This window comes from Schistocerca serialis, chromosome 1 (assembly GCF_023864345.2).
Source record: "Schistocerca serialis cubense isolate TAMUIC-IGC-003099 chromosome 1, iqSchSeri2.2, whole genome shotgun sequence".
NCBI lineage: Eukaryota > Metazoa > Arthropoda > Insecta > Orthoptera > Acrididae > Schistocerca > Schistocerca serialis.
Window position 1 is genome coordinate 595,577,956 of NC_064638.1, and position 14,007 is coordinate 595,591,962.

Sequence of the window (14,007 nt, forward strand, 5' to 3'; positions counted from 1 at the left end):
AAGAACGCAGATACTTAAGCTGAGCCTCCGGAACGTGGCAACGGGCGATACTGTCTTCCAGATTAGCCTCGTGTTCATCGCTGCGTCAACTGTTTTATTACACTTCGCATGAGCTCCATTATAAACTTTCCATAATATGCGAAAACACAGCCATTTAACTAGCACGCAACGGAAAGTTTAACGGGAGATAACACTTCGTTCTCATCGGAAGTTGTGTATGAGTTGTTGGCCCTACAATTGTCTACTTACAGGGTGTAGCATTTAATATCCATCATTTACTGGTGCCCTGTATTCTGCCCTTCATAATATTACGAATACCTTATCTCATTTTTAGTAATAGGTGTAAATCAATATTATAAACAACAGCTTCATGGATAAGCCCACCTCTCCCCTCACACTTTTAACAATCCACCTCCGTCGAAACAATTCCACACTACTTCTTCCTGAGAGTAATAATGCGTTATGAGATTATCGTTCATTCTCAGTTCCCTCGTTTAGTTCTTGTGCTGCTCATGGCTACTCTTCTCTGCTGTTTTCATCAGGTATTCATTGATGCTTCTCGGTAACCACGAGTCGCTCTATACCAGGGACCTGAAACTATTGTCGTTCCGCATATTTTGAGATGTATTACCATTCTAAAAGTCCTATTAGCTTCCTAAATATTGTTCCCTCATATTCTTAACAAGTGTCACTTATTCCACTGTTACAAGGCCGGCACTTTGAACTGAATCATTTGACGGAATGAGTGAGAATTAGTTCGTATTTTCTTTCTTACTGAGAATCTCTAACTTTGTGCTTCAGAACTCAAGTAAGAGGATGTACACTTGTGTGGTGTCCTCAGGAACTGTAGATAGTGCCTGGCTGTTAGCGGCAAGAAAGCTATTTGCAATCTTCCACTCAGAGCTGGAATTAACTAGCTATATCTTCAATATAAACACCAAACGAATTTACAATACGAAGATCTTACCATGATTTAGTGTTGTGGGCCTGTTAGCTTTCCAACAATTGATACAATATTCCAGTACCCGTTTTCTGAAGGGGGTTAAGTATGAGTGGTAATCTTGTCCACTCATTGCGTTTGTGAAAATTAATAATAATATCTGAGAAGTCAGTTTATGAAAGTAGAATTAGTGTTTGAGAGTATGCTTTAAGCTTTACAACAAATGTTTTCTGTGTGAAGGCGGGTCACTTAAAAATTGACAACCAACAGAAAAGCTTACCTGATTGCGCAGTTTGTTTACAATATTGCTGGATGTGTTATTGAAATTTATAAAACTACTAAACGATGTTTCATCTTGCCTTATACTGATCATTTATTTTGGTAGAGAAAACGAATGCAGCATTGCATTGTCGTTCCAAATCACGATATTAAACTTATAATTTTTTATAATTTCTATGTATTTTACTGCTTACGCTGAAAAAGTGTGCTGCCACGAATGCGTAAACCTGTTATGTTATTGTTGTCAGTTTTATATTCTGTCTTACTTTCGTTCGAAGTGATTTAGTCACCTTAGCGATCGGAGTTGGCTTTTAAATCATGCAACTCACGCTCTCAGTCTCGTGGAAGTTTAATTGCTTTCTGGGCATGATATTTTGGTATTAAATTAATGGTGGGATAAAATTAACGTGTGCGTGCTGTCTCCAATAAAATATTTATCTCCTTTGCTTACTACGTTAAGTGAAGCCAACAGTTATTTAGATAGTTTTCTGTGGAGCTCTGAATACACTTCATTTAGTTACTTCTACAGACACTGGCACCAATGAGATATTATTTTTTAAACTGAACTCTTTTTCCATCATTTGGCTGAATACAAATTCTTATCAGCTTTAGTTTCTGAGCTAGAAACGTTCTAAATTTTAGGAGTAGGTGCAACTTTCTGTAGATGATTGTATTCAGATGGATGTTATGGTGCCAGACGTTAATTGAAGTGCAGCCTCCAGACAAGTACCCATTTTTCTGACTGCACGACTCAATTCACATTGTAAATGACGAGGGAGATTTGAAGTTTCTGGTGTCATGAAACAGTTTAATTCGTTATAGCGCTGTTTCAAATCGTCTGGGATACTGGAATCACTGAAATAACCACAATTTCTCAGACGTCTCTACAAAAAAGAACTTTACTGGTGTTAAATCGAGCGACCGTATTGGATATCCAAAGGCCCACCTAGTACTAAGCTTCATCCTGGAAATATGATTAGTTCGTGCAAAAATTCTCTCACAGAACGGCTGTGTGACCACCGTGCTGCCTCTGAATATGAGCTTTAATATCTAGACCGACAAGATCATATGATGAACCGATGATGACAAAAACTCGCCTGTCAAAGGACTTGCACAGTAGTGTGGTCCGATGATCTCAGTCAGAACAACTCCACACCACACATTAATGGACCACCCCCTTCTAAAATCGACATAATGTTCCAACCCATGATTTTCTGTGGCTCAATTAGGTACATTACGATATTACACTGCACCATATTTAGTAAACGTGAATTCCTTCGAGAATACAACACTGCGTAAGTTATCCAGAGTGAAATTATTCGCAGCCCATTCGTAGAAAGCAGCTTTTAGACTGAAGTCGTTCCCACGCACTTCCTATGTTAGTGACATGCCGTATAAGAGAAACTTTTGGGAACATGTTGTGTGCCACAAAGGTGTAAGGCTCATAGTAGTGTGTTTAGCACCCTCTCGTAAGCTTCTTTTTTTATAAAAATTACTGTATCCGCTATTAATTCATGGCTGCTTCTTTGGCATAGCGTCGGTATTGCTGAGTATCAGCATCCGCTCAACAAACGCGCTGGACTGTTGTGCCATGTTTATTTCTCTTCTGACCAAACTTATTCCGACCAGCTTCGTATATGGCAGTGTAAGGATACATTATACATTGTAACTGAACATTTTGACTTGTATGCTTTAGCGGTGCCAAAATTCTTGGTAGTCTCCTCGGGTTTGCTGCCAGATCCTAAAATAAACATGACTCAATCTAACATACTGCACATCGAAGAGGCTTAAAGCCCCGCGACACCAGTAACTATAAATTTCACCCGCAGTTCTGTTTAAAAGAAGCGTTGAGGTTTGCATTCAGGAAAAAGCTTACACGAATACCTACTGCATCAAGAGAACATCCAACCAAACACAACTGTGTACAATATTTTTCATTCGCCAGCAAAACTTTAAACGTATTTTCGTGTTCATCCAAAAGAAATTTCCAACTCGGAACTCTGACTCTGGAAAACATCTGGGACCTAAGTTTATGACGCTGCTGAAATGGTAAAATATCTTACGTTTACCTATCTAAATATAAGTTTCTCTCATGTATTATTTTGTCGGTTACAGAGAACACCGTACGCTGTATATTCACTGAGTAATTTAATCTTACCTGTTGCTTACTTGGCTAATCTTACCTAAGACCAGTCCGACAATTACCACTAAATACTGTAGGCTTTTAAAGCTGTGGGATTAACGTTAAAGTGTATAATGCGCGCAAAACTATTTTATTTACACATACGACTTATGGCCGTAGCTCCCCATCTGTCTACTGCAGCTCTGTTGCGCTTAATACTTGTACAACAGCGTTTCTTGTTAGACGGTCCTGTTCACGGTAACAGAAAAGTAGTTTCGCTACAGCGCTTATTTATATATGGCAGACTGCATGCTGTAAATATCAACATAAACATTTGCTTGACAGGGAAGTACCAGAACAGAAATATGATAACTCAATAAGTTTTCCTTGGACTGCGTCTGCGAGACATCTCTGTTGTTGACAATAAATGAGGACCGTTTTTCCAACACTCGCTTTATGCAAAAAGTAAAATTTTACAGGAATCGAATTTATTTATTTAACAAGCAAATTTACAAGGAAAAATTGTTTACTATTAGCAAAGTTTGTACAGTTTTGAACATGTTTTAGGATAGTATTTGCACATACATAAAATTTTTGATAGTTTGTCAACCACTGTGAGTAGAAAAACAGTTTTCTTTTCCAAACTCGCTTTATGTGAAACTAGATCAGTGCTATCTAAATATTAAACGGCTGTTTTTAACGTTAAAGTTTTGGAGTAATATTTGGTTTTCTCTTGTAAACAAATTCAGGGGACTCTTGGTCCTCATAAATTCTGTATGAGCTGTCATGACCTTCACGTTCCTCACCACCTGTAGATTTTATGTCGTCGTAGAAACTTGCAGCATCCTTAGGAACAGTAAAGAAACGCATTAGCTTCATTACATCTTTCTTCTTTTCTGCACTCACATGGTTTTTCTCGGAAATAATCACATCATGTTTCATGGCTTTGAACGAAAGAATGTTGTTCTTCAAACTTCTGATCCAGAGAAATAAGTACTTTTAACATCACATTGAATCTTGCCACTCGTTTGTCTGTATGTTATTGCTCGTACATCCATCATTTTGAAAGGCAAGGTAGACTTCAATATTTCCTTATAAATCTGCTTGAAGTCACAAGAAAACCAGTCTTTTCCCCACACAAGCACCTTTCCAAACTTTGCAACAATATTCCTGTATTCATTAGGTGATATTATCTCTTCTTTCTTCCGATATTCTTTCTCACCTCTACCAAATACACGATCTGGTGGCATGAAACTATGTCCACGAATAGGGAAATACTGGGTAAGTTCAGAGAACAGGTTAGTGTGTTCCATAAAATGTGCCAGCATACAGAGCGTTATAGAATTCTTGTTCTGGCTGGTGCACGAGTCTCAAAAAAGGTCAAGTTTCAATCCCCTCTTACCAATGTTTCTAGTTCTCACTTCTAAATAATTTAAGGGGAAATATTGTAGTGCAGAAGCGATTTCATTTTCACCTCTTCCAGCTTCTGTTCTACACCAAGTATACTGAAATATGTTGTCATTATCTTGTTTTGGTTCATGTATCACCACAGTTAGGTTATAGAACCATACCTGTGGTCTATAAAACACTTCTCCAATAGAGAGCTTTGGCAGAAGTTGGTTTTGTTGCATGTCAAAGGCCACTTTTACAATGTCTTCAGAGAACTTGTTCATGATACTGTGGAATTTCTTTGCACGAGTTTCATGGAAATGCAAGTTAATTTTACATACTTCGTGAGTTTCTTTGGTTTCTGCGACCTTTATTTTCAGTTCAGGCTCCTTGCATGTTGAACAGGTGTCACTGTGAGGGTTGCCGAAGTCGAGATTAAAATTCTTATAAAACACATTCTTGAATTTTGACAAAGAACAGCTTTTATTGCCTGCTTGTCTTTGTCCGTTGCAAAGATTTTCCCAAATTATATTTACATTTAATGTTTGGGACAAATATGACCTACCCAGTTTCCCTCTGCTATAATGACACTCTGTACACTTATACCTCAAAATGTGCTTTTTCACTTGTTGGGTCATAACTACGTCGGCTTTAGTTTCTCTTGAGCCACCTCTTCGTTCCGGTAATCAGTGCCATGTTCTTGATAGTGCCGAGGAATCCGGGCTAAGCGATCCCGCGATACACCTGTTATTTTTTGAAATGTAGCAGCACAAACTGGTACTTGGGACCAATCTCGAAGTTTTATTTTATACTTGATGGACACTGTTTTAGAAGCTTTAGCTTCAGTGGGATCCACAACGTACCTAGCTGGTGATGATATGTCCATGAATGACAGAAGGAATGCATCTTGCTTTCTCTAATATAACAAATTATTGAAGAATATTAAGTCTGCGTAACTTAGTTTGCCTGCATGACAGTCTTTCCCTCCATTGTTGCTTGACTCGCTCCTTTCAGCGTGCCGGCAGTCAATATCAGGCGAAGTATTTTGCTGTAAATATCGTGATGATTTTGCTTTGGAGACGTTAGACTGCTTTGTTCCTCTTCTTTTCCGCCCACCAAGTCTTTCACTCACAGGAGTATTATAATCAGCATCACTTTCCATGGTCACTAAACACGAGTCTAGTCTTCTACACGCAACTTCCTCGAAACGGTGGTAACTGGTAACCAAAACGCATAACAGCTGTCGTCAACAAACGGAGAAATACTGCCTGTGCAAAGTACGTACACGCGTGCGGCAGCGGCTGACGGGGGTTGCCGTCAGCATCTGCGCCAGCTGTCACCCTAGTTGGCATCTACCGCCAAGCCAAACAATTTCTCCAGGAGTGCTATTACACAGTCAGAAAGGTACTTCGCCTGACATATATGGCACAGAAAACAAATTATGAGAAGACGCAACACTACCTATAACATCTTTGCCAAAAAAAGTAGCATAAAGCGAGTTTTGGAAAGACCTCAACATATGCACGAGACGAGTTTTACAAAAATGGGCTGTATTCTCTGTGCTATAAGTGCAGAATCTACATCTACATATACATCCATACTCCGCAAGCCACCTGACGGTGTGTGGCGGAGGCTAGCTTGAGTACCTCTATCGGTTCTCCCTTCTATTCCAGTCTCGTATTGTTCGTGGAAAGAAGGATTGTCGGTATGCTTCTGTGTGGGCTCTAATTTCTCTGATTTTATCCTCACAGTCTCTACGCGAGATATACGTAGGAGGGAGCAATATACTGCTTGATTCTTCGGTGAAGGTATGTTCTCGAAACTTTAACGAAAGCCCGTACCGAGCTACTGAGCGTCTCCTCTGCAGAGTCTTCCACTGGAGTGTATCTATCATCTCCGTAGCGCTTTCGCTATTACTAAATGATCCTGTAACGAAGCGCGCAGCTCTCCGTTGGATCTTCTCTATCTCTTCTGGCATCTGCTTTACCGACGATCAACTTTATATGATCATTCCATTTTAAATCACTCCTAATGCGTTCTCCCAGATAATTTATGGAATTAACTGCTTCCAGTTGCTGACCTGCTATTTTGTAGTTAAATGATAAGGGAGCTATCTTTGTATGTATTCTCAGCACATTACACTTGTCTAAATTGTGATTCAATAGCCATTCCCTGCACCATGCGTCAATTCGCTGCAGATCCTCCTGCATTTCAGTACAATTATCCATTGTTACAACCTCTCGATACACCATAGCATCATCTGCAAAAAGCCTCAGCGAACTTCCGTTGTCATCCACAAGGTAATTTATGTATATTGTGAATAGCAACGGTCTTATGACACTCCCCTGCGGCAGACCCGAAATCACTCTTACTTCGGAAGACTTCTCTGCATTGAGAAAGACACGCTGCGCCCTGCTATCCAGGAACTCTTCAATCCAATCACACAATTGGTCTGATAGTCCATATGCTCTTACTTTGTTCATTAAACGACTATGGAGAACTGTATCGTACGTCTTGCGCAAGTCAAGAAACACAGCACCTACCTGTTTTTGTTAAAGCCGACTGCACAGGCCTATAGAGCTAGCCGAACAGTATGTGTTAAGGTAGAAAACTATTTTAAATTTTTTTGCATAATGCGAGTTTTGTAAAAACGGTCCTCCAATGTCGGCAGTGACGGTTAGACCTCGGGGAAGCAATTCGTAGTACACCACACCGTCGCTGTTCCACTAGATGCATAACACTTTTAGTGTATGCGTGTGGCTCTCTGTACGAGGAGTTGCTGCTTTTCCTTCCTTTCTTTTCTTTGTATCTGCACAAAGACATCATTTCTCGTTAATAGTGGCGATACAGGACAGGAACGGTCGGTGCTGTTCATGAGCCAATTGATGACGAGCCGCCGGCCGTTGTGGCCGTGTGGTTCTAGGCGCGTCAGTCTGGAACCGCGTGACCGCTACTGTCGCAGGTTCGAATCGTGCCTTGGGCATGGATGTGTGTGATGTCCTTACGTTAGTTAGGTTTAAGTAGTTGTAAGTTCTAGGGGACTGATGACCACAGATGTTGAGTCCCATAGTGTGGGAGAGCTTCTGTAAAGTTTGGAAGGTAGGAGACGAGATACTCGCAGAAGTAAAGCTGTGAGTACCGGGCGTGAGTCGTGCTTCGATAGCTCAGATGGTAGAGCACTTGCCCGCGAAAGGCAAAGGTCCCGAGTTCGAGTCTCAGTCGGGCACACAGTTTTAATCTGCCAGGAAGTTTCGAATCTCAGGTTGTTTCTGTTCAAGCTACTTTAGAAGCCAAGTTTGTCACATATTACGACACCAGACACTTATAAATCATGCTTATTGAATTTAATCAGCGTCCAAGATATCCTTGGATCCGCACCAAACGTGGGTCTCAAATCAACGGGTGTATAGTCATAATGCATACTACGTTTCATCGGTTGTAGTTAACCTTAGTATTATCAAATCCGTTGTCCTAATTTGCCGGACTAAAGAGACTACTTTGCAGCGTTGAGCGCATCAGATCCTCTTTTGGAGAAAGTCTTCATCAACAATAGTTTCACTTAAAAATTTGGAACTACATCTGAAGAACAATGCAATGCCCCAGAATGATATTTTCACTTTGCAGTGGAGTGCGCACTGATATGAAACTTCCTGGCAGATTAAAACGGTGTGCTGGACCGAAACTCGAAATTGCGAACTTCACCTTTCGCGGGCAAGTGCTCTACCATCTGAGCTACCCAAGCAGAACTCACGCCCGGTCCTCACAGCTTTACTTCTGCCAGTACCTCGTCTCCTACCTTCCAAACTTTACAGAAGCTCTCCTGCAAACCTTGCAGAACTAGCACTCCTGAAAGAAACGATATTCCGGAGACATTGCTTAGCCACAGTCTGGGGGATGTTTCCAGAATGAGATTTTCACTCTGCAGCGGAGTCTACGTGTGCTGATATGAAACTTCCTGTGAGATTAAAACTGTGTGCCGGACCGAGACTTGAACTCGGGACCTTTGCATTTCGCGGGGACGTTCTCTACCATCTGAGTTCGAGTCTCGGTCCGGCACAGTTTTAATCTGCCAGGAAGTTTTAATGCATAACCTGAACTCTGCCCTGAAGAGCAGCACCCGTTACAACCTACTGACACATCGGCAGCACTTGCCTTGAACTTGATCTGCAACATACCCATGTTGTTCTACATCACTCGCTTCGTCTATCTGGTCGCAAGTTATTTTGGTGGAAATCTGAAGCTTCGAAGGTCTCGCGTACATAGTTCTAGGTGGAGTAATTTCTACAGAGTGGTCTGAAACAGTCTGAAATTCTCGTCTGTTATGGGGTTGGTTGCTCTGAGAAATAGCTGTCAAGAAAAAATTTCGATACTTCGGCCCGTTTCCAAGTTAATTAACACTAACGTTAGCCAATCACGTCCTTACCTCTCAGATTTACGCGACACTCCAGATACAATTATTGTCCGTTTTTCTCATAGAGTAGACGATAGGACACGAGGCTCCTCAGCCACTGACTCGGGTTCGATACTTACTACCATCTAATATCCAATATTTTTTCGCTCTATTTTCCGGTATTAGGAGACCCTAGCAAGAACACGTTTCTCGTCATCGTATTCTGCGGGCTGCTTGAATGTGCGAGCGCAACGGTCTGATGGGATGACTTGAATCGTAATTAACTCATAAACGGTGCAATGTGCGAATCTTTTATTTAATAATTATTTCTCAGCCTAGCCTAGATACCAGCACTCTTACAAGCTTTCCATACTGTTTCTAAACAGCCTGTATATAGCCCAGTGACGCATTTACGTATTTATTTCTCCAAAGCGTGGTATTCATGAGAGCTCTCTATTCACTTGACACTTACTGCTCGCTTCCATTATCCTGTGACAGATTCTTCAAATGCTCTAAGAGGGTAAGTCACTCGTACAGCATGTGATACTGTTATTCCGCCGATGGTGATTACAGGTATTCCAACAGGGATTTGAGGTTTTAATCTATTCTGCAGAAGCTAAAGTACTGTTGAGGAGCTGCACAGTAGCTAAAACTTGCGATTGTTCACATGCCTAAGGAAAACCATCTCTTTTACGTCCGGAGAGTCCGCCTGCTTAGCTGGGTGACAACGTGCTCGCCTCCCATGATAGCGAGCCTGGGTTCGATTCCCGGCCGGGTTGGAGATTTTCTCAGCTCGCGGACTGGGTGTTGTGTTGTCCTCAAAATCCTTTCATCCCCATCACCGGCTCGCAAGTTGCCCATTGTGGCGTCGAATGAAATAAGACTTGCACCTGGCGGCCGAACTTCCCCGAATAGGGGTCTCCCTTCGAACGATGCCATACGCTTATTTCCACGTCCGGAGAATTTCGTTAAATTTAACAATGTGGTTATGAAAAGACGTGCTCACGATGGTGCTGTAATATATTTTGATTCGATGCCATATACTTTTACTTCGGATTTCTGTGGAAACTTACCACGTTTTTAATCAGTTAGCACCGTTTCTTCCAATGTGCAAAGAGAGGATGTATGTTACTCGCACCTGTTAATAAAGTATTCAGAAGGCTTACGGGTTTTACACGCACCGAGTAGAAGGTATTACAGATACTGTTTCACAGATTTTATGCTTTTTCAAAGAATGTACCGTAATAGATTTACAATAAAATTTCCGCTTTATATTCGTCTGCAGCACGCTGTTAGCGTCCTCGGGCTCGGCACAAAATAAACTGTTTGCGAGAGCGATGGAAAAAGAAGAAACAGTTACGGAAGCTGATTGAATTTTGTATTTGTTTCCACCATTTAATATGCATGAGCTAGATAACAAAATCCTATTCAAGGCGACAAATGGAACTGTTTACATTCTGTAGAATCTTGATTTGCGTATTATACTGCTGTATTTATTTCATTTAAGACGTTAAAGAGACTATACCAAATTTGCGAGATATTCTCTTCGCCTAGACAGTGAAGGCATATCAGTAAAATTTGGAAATCTCTGGTAAGGTCTTATGGGACCAAACTGCTGAGATCATCGGTCCCTAAGATCACGCATTACTTATTCTAACTTAAACTAATTATCGCTAAGGACAACACACACACCCATGTCCGAGGTAGGACTCTAATCTCCGACGGGGGGAGCCTCCCGGACCCTAGATCGGTCATATCAGTGTGGAGCAGAAATAATACGAGGATTATTTTAAGACAGTGATTCACAACCTGGGGAAATGACATTTTCTGAGGGGTAAAGACCGAAATGGTTTTATTGTGAATCAGTTATGAAACTAAATAATTTTTAAAAGATCATTACTATTATCACGATTTTGTCACACTATTATTAATTATATTAGTTGCTTCCGCAGTTTACGGGAGAGCTACCGGGTCCCATTACCGAAATTCCAAGGTATTTCAGTGGAGATCCGTCCCATCACTACCTGGCGGTGTTGGTGGAGTTACGCGTTGCTGCCAGATCTCGGTATTTATACTTCGTGGTCCACAGTTCAGGCCCCGCCGGCCCTCAGCCATGCTCGGTGGTGAAGGTAGGTGCGGCTGCTACGGTGAGGGGGGGCCGTATCAGTTGCCTGCCACCGGCCGTCCCTGATTCATCTCCCATCCGGCTGACACTTTTAGCTTTGATGGAGCTTAGTATTGGCACCCACACCTTACTCAGTTGGTAGCCAGTGTCCCTGTCGATTAAATTTTCAGTCACAGTAAATTCAGTTGTTTGTTAGAAAATTCAGTCACAAAATTTAATCAGTTTCATTTGCTGCTAATTAATTTTATGTCCATTTTCAATGCAGTATTCAGCTACTGCAGACTGACAAAAAAATGTTCTCGTTTGCATAGCCATTAATTATTTATTAAAGATATGACGGGTTTCGGCCTCTAGAAGTTGGCTATGGTCAAATAATGCGGTATCCAATTGACGATGATGCTTTATGTGAAGATGGCCTACTGCTGGAGGCCGAATACCGACATATGTTTAATAAATAACTATGCGGTCGAGAGTGTGTCATTTGTTACTAATTTTATTCAACTGAAAGATCGTTGTTACATTCTAATAATGTTAATGTGCGACTGGCCTGCCATATGTGTTCTTCCGCATTCATACGGGACTTGGTACTCCCGCTTCTGAAATCCAGATCGTCTTTCACTGTCCCTATACGCCTTGTGTTTTAGATGGCTGGCGCAAAACTGTCGTTATGCGATGTTTTAATAGTAGTAGTAGTAGTAGTAGTAGTAGTAGTGTTCCATTTTTTGACGATACATTTCCAGCAAACGGTATGAAAGCGGTCTTCTTGTCTCCTTCTTTCGTGTTTTCGTCTTCCACGTCGTTCTAGGGGCTTTTGCAGCAAGCGGCCGCCTGAATCTGTCCGACTGCTGTATCCATCCTCGTGGAAAAATGATTCCCGGTGCCTCAGTTCCACCGTCGGCTATGCGCTGTATACTAGAGTGCTGAGTACGCCGTTCTTCTGTGAGGGATGGTGACAGCTGGATGCATGGAGATGAAAATTCGTATGCGTTGGCTTACGGTATACATTTTAGACAGGCGAGCCGTCGGACATACGCTAATCTAGGACGTCGAGGAAAGGAGATCTGACATCTTTTGCTGTTTCAATAGTAAACTGAATATTTTTATCGATGGAATTCACATATTCTAGAAAAGACGACTGGGAATGGGGAGGTGCTAGCTAATATCTGATTGCATGGACTACGAAAGGTAGGAAACCGCTGTTCTAAAAGTAATTAACTTTTTGTCTGATGATCCGCGCAATTCTCCCTCCACCTACGCCACCAATGTATCTGGCCATCCTAATCGATGGTGCCAACATGACTTCAACAGGCCTCAGAATCGAACATTTATTCTTTATTTCTGCATTTTATAATGTTTTACAAAATTAACGATCCCGCTCTGTGCGAGGTTCCTAGTGTAATAACGTTTCTCAATGCAAAAGGGTCCGCGGACGTTTGTGAAAAGCTGATGAACGAAGATTCACTTCACAACCGGAGCATCATGTTTGACGACGGGCGAACGTGATTCGTAATAAAGAACGATGACGCCTACACTTCAGTCGTGGCCGGCGAATTTAAATCAAGGACTGCGGACAAAAATCAGCAGGGTAAACGTTTTTCATTGATGGACTGAGTTTGTGATTTCCTGAAATTTCACGACCAGTTCTTTATCAAATGGCTAGTGCCGATTTAGGATATGCCTGGAGGGTTGCTGTAGTTTTGGTAGATGAACAATAAGAAAACAACGAATGACAGCTTGACTGACGTTTCTCGTTCACAAAGGGACGTCCATCGATTTGGTCCATTTATGGACTAGACAGGATTTGAAAGAGACAGAAGTTGGAGCTCCAGATCACCTGGCCTTTATAAAAAATGGCATATTTGGCGCTCGTCGTCTAAGGCATATTGTTTCCATGCGGCGGCTGCTGCAGCGCCGTGAGTACAGAACAACAACCTGAAGGTAATCGGTTCGTGTCTCTATGCGGAACCTTTTTTTTAATTTTAAATTTATACTTTACTTACTCTGAAAAGAAAACCAAAAAATTCTCAATATCTTACACCTACTAACACTTTCTTTGAAAGAATGAAAAGTAGAGGCTAAGGAATGTTTGGGATTGCAGATAAATTTCCAAATAGGGATTGTAAGGCGTGTGCGAGAACTTCGTATAGAAAATTAGATTCTTTTATTATTTTACAGCTGATGATTTACGAGTACTGGGGTGATATTCATCGCAGAAACAGGGGAAGCAGTGACTTTCTCGGCTTCTTGCACATGTTATATATCGCCCCATTCTTACATGGTCGTTTTAAAGTTTCTGTAGATATACACACTGTGTTAACATTCTTAAAAAATTCTCTCTCATCGTCCTGTTTGGCAGCAAACTACGCACAGCACACCATTTCCACAAATATCGGCAATGATAGCAGGTGATGTACAATGGAATTTATTTTTATATAGTCTTCCGTTTATACGATTTCTTCCTCTTTTTGAGGTAATAGTAGTTTGTGTGGTGTCACCGCCAGACGCCATACTTGCTAGGTGGTAGCCTTTAAATCGGCCGCGGTCCGTAGTATACGTCGGACCCGCGTGTCGCCACTATCAGTGATTGCAGACCGAGCGTCGCCACACGGCAGGTCTAGTCTAGAGAGACTCCCTAGCACTGGCCCCATTGTACAGACGACTTTGCTAGCGATGTTTCACTGACTACATACGCTCACATTTGCTGAGACGACAGTTTAGCATAGCCTTCAGCTACGTCATTTGCTACGACCTAGCAAGGCGCC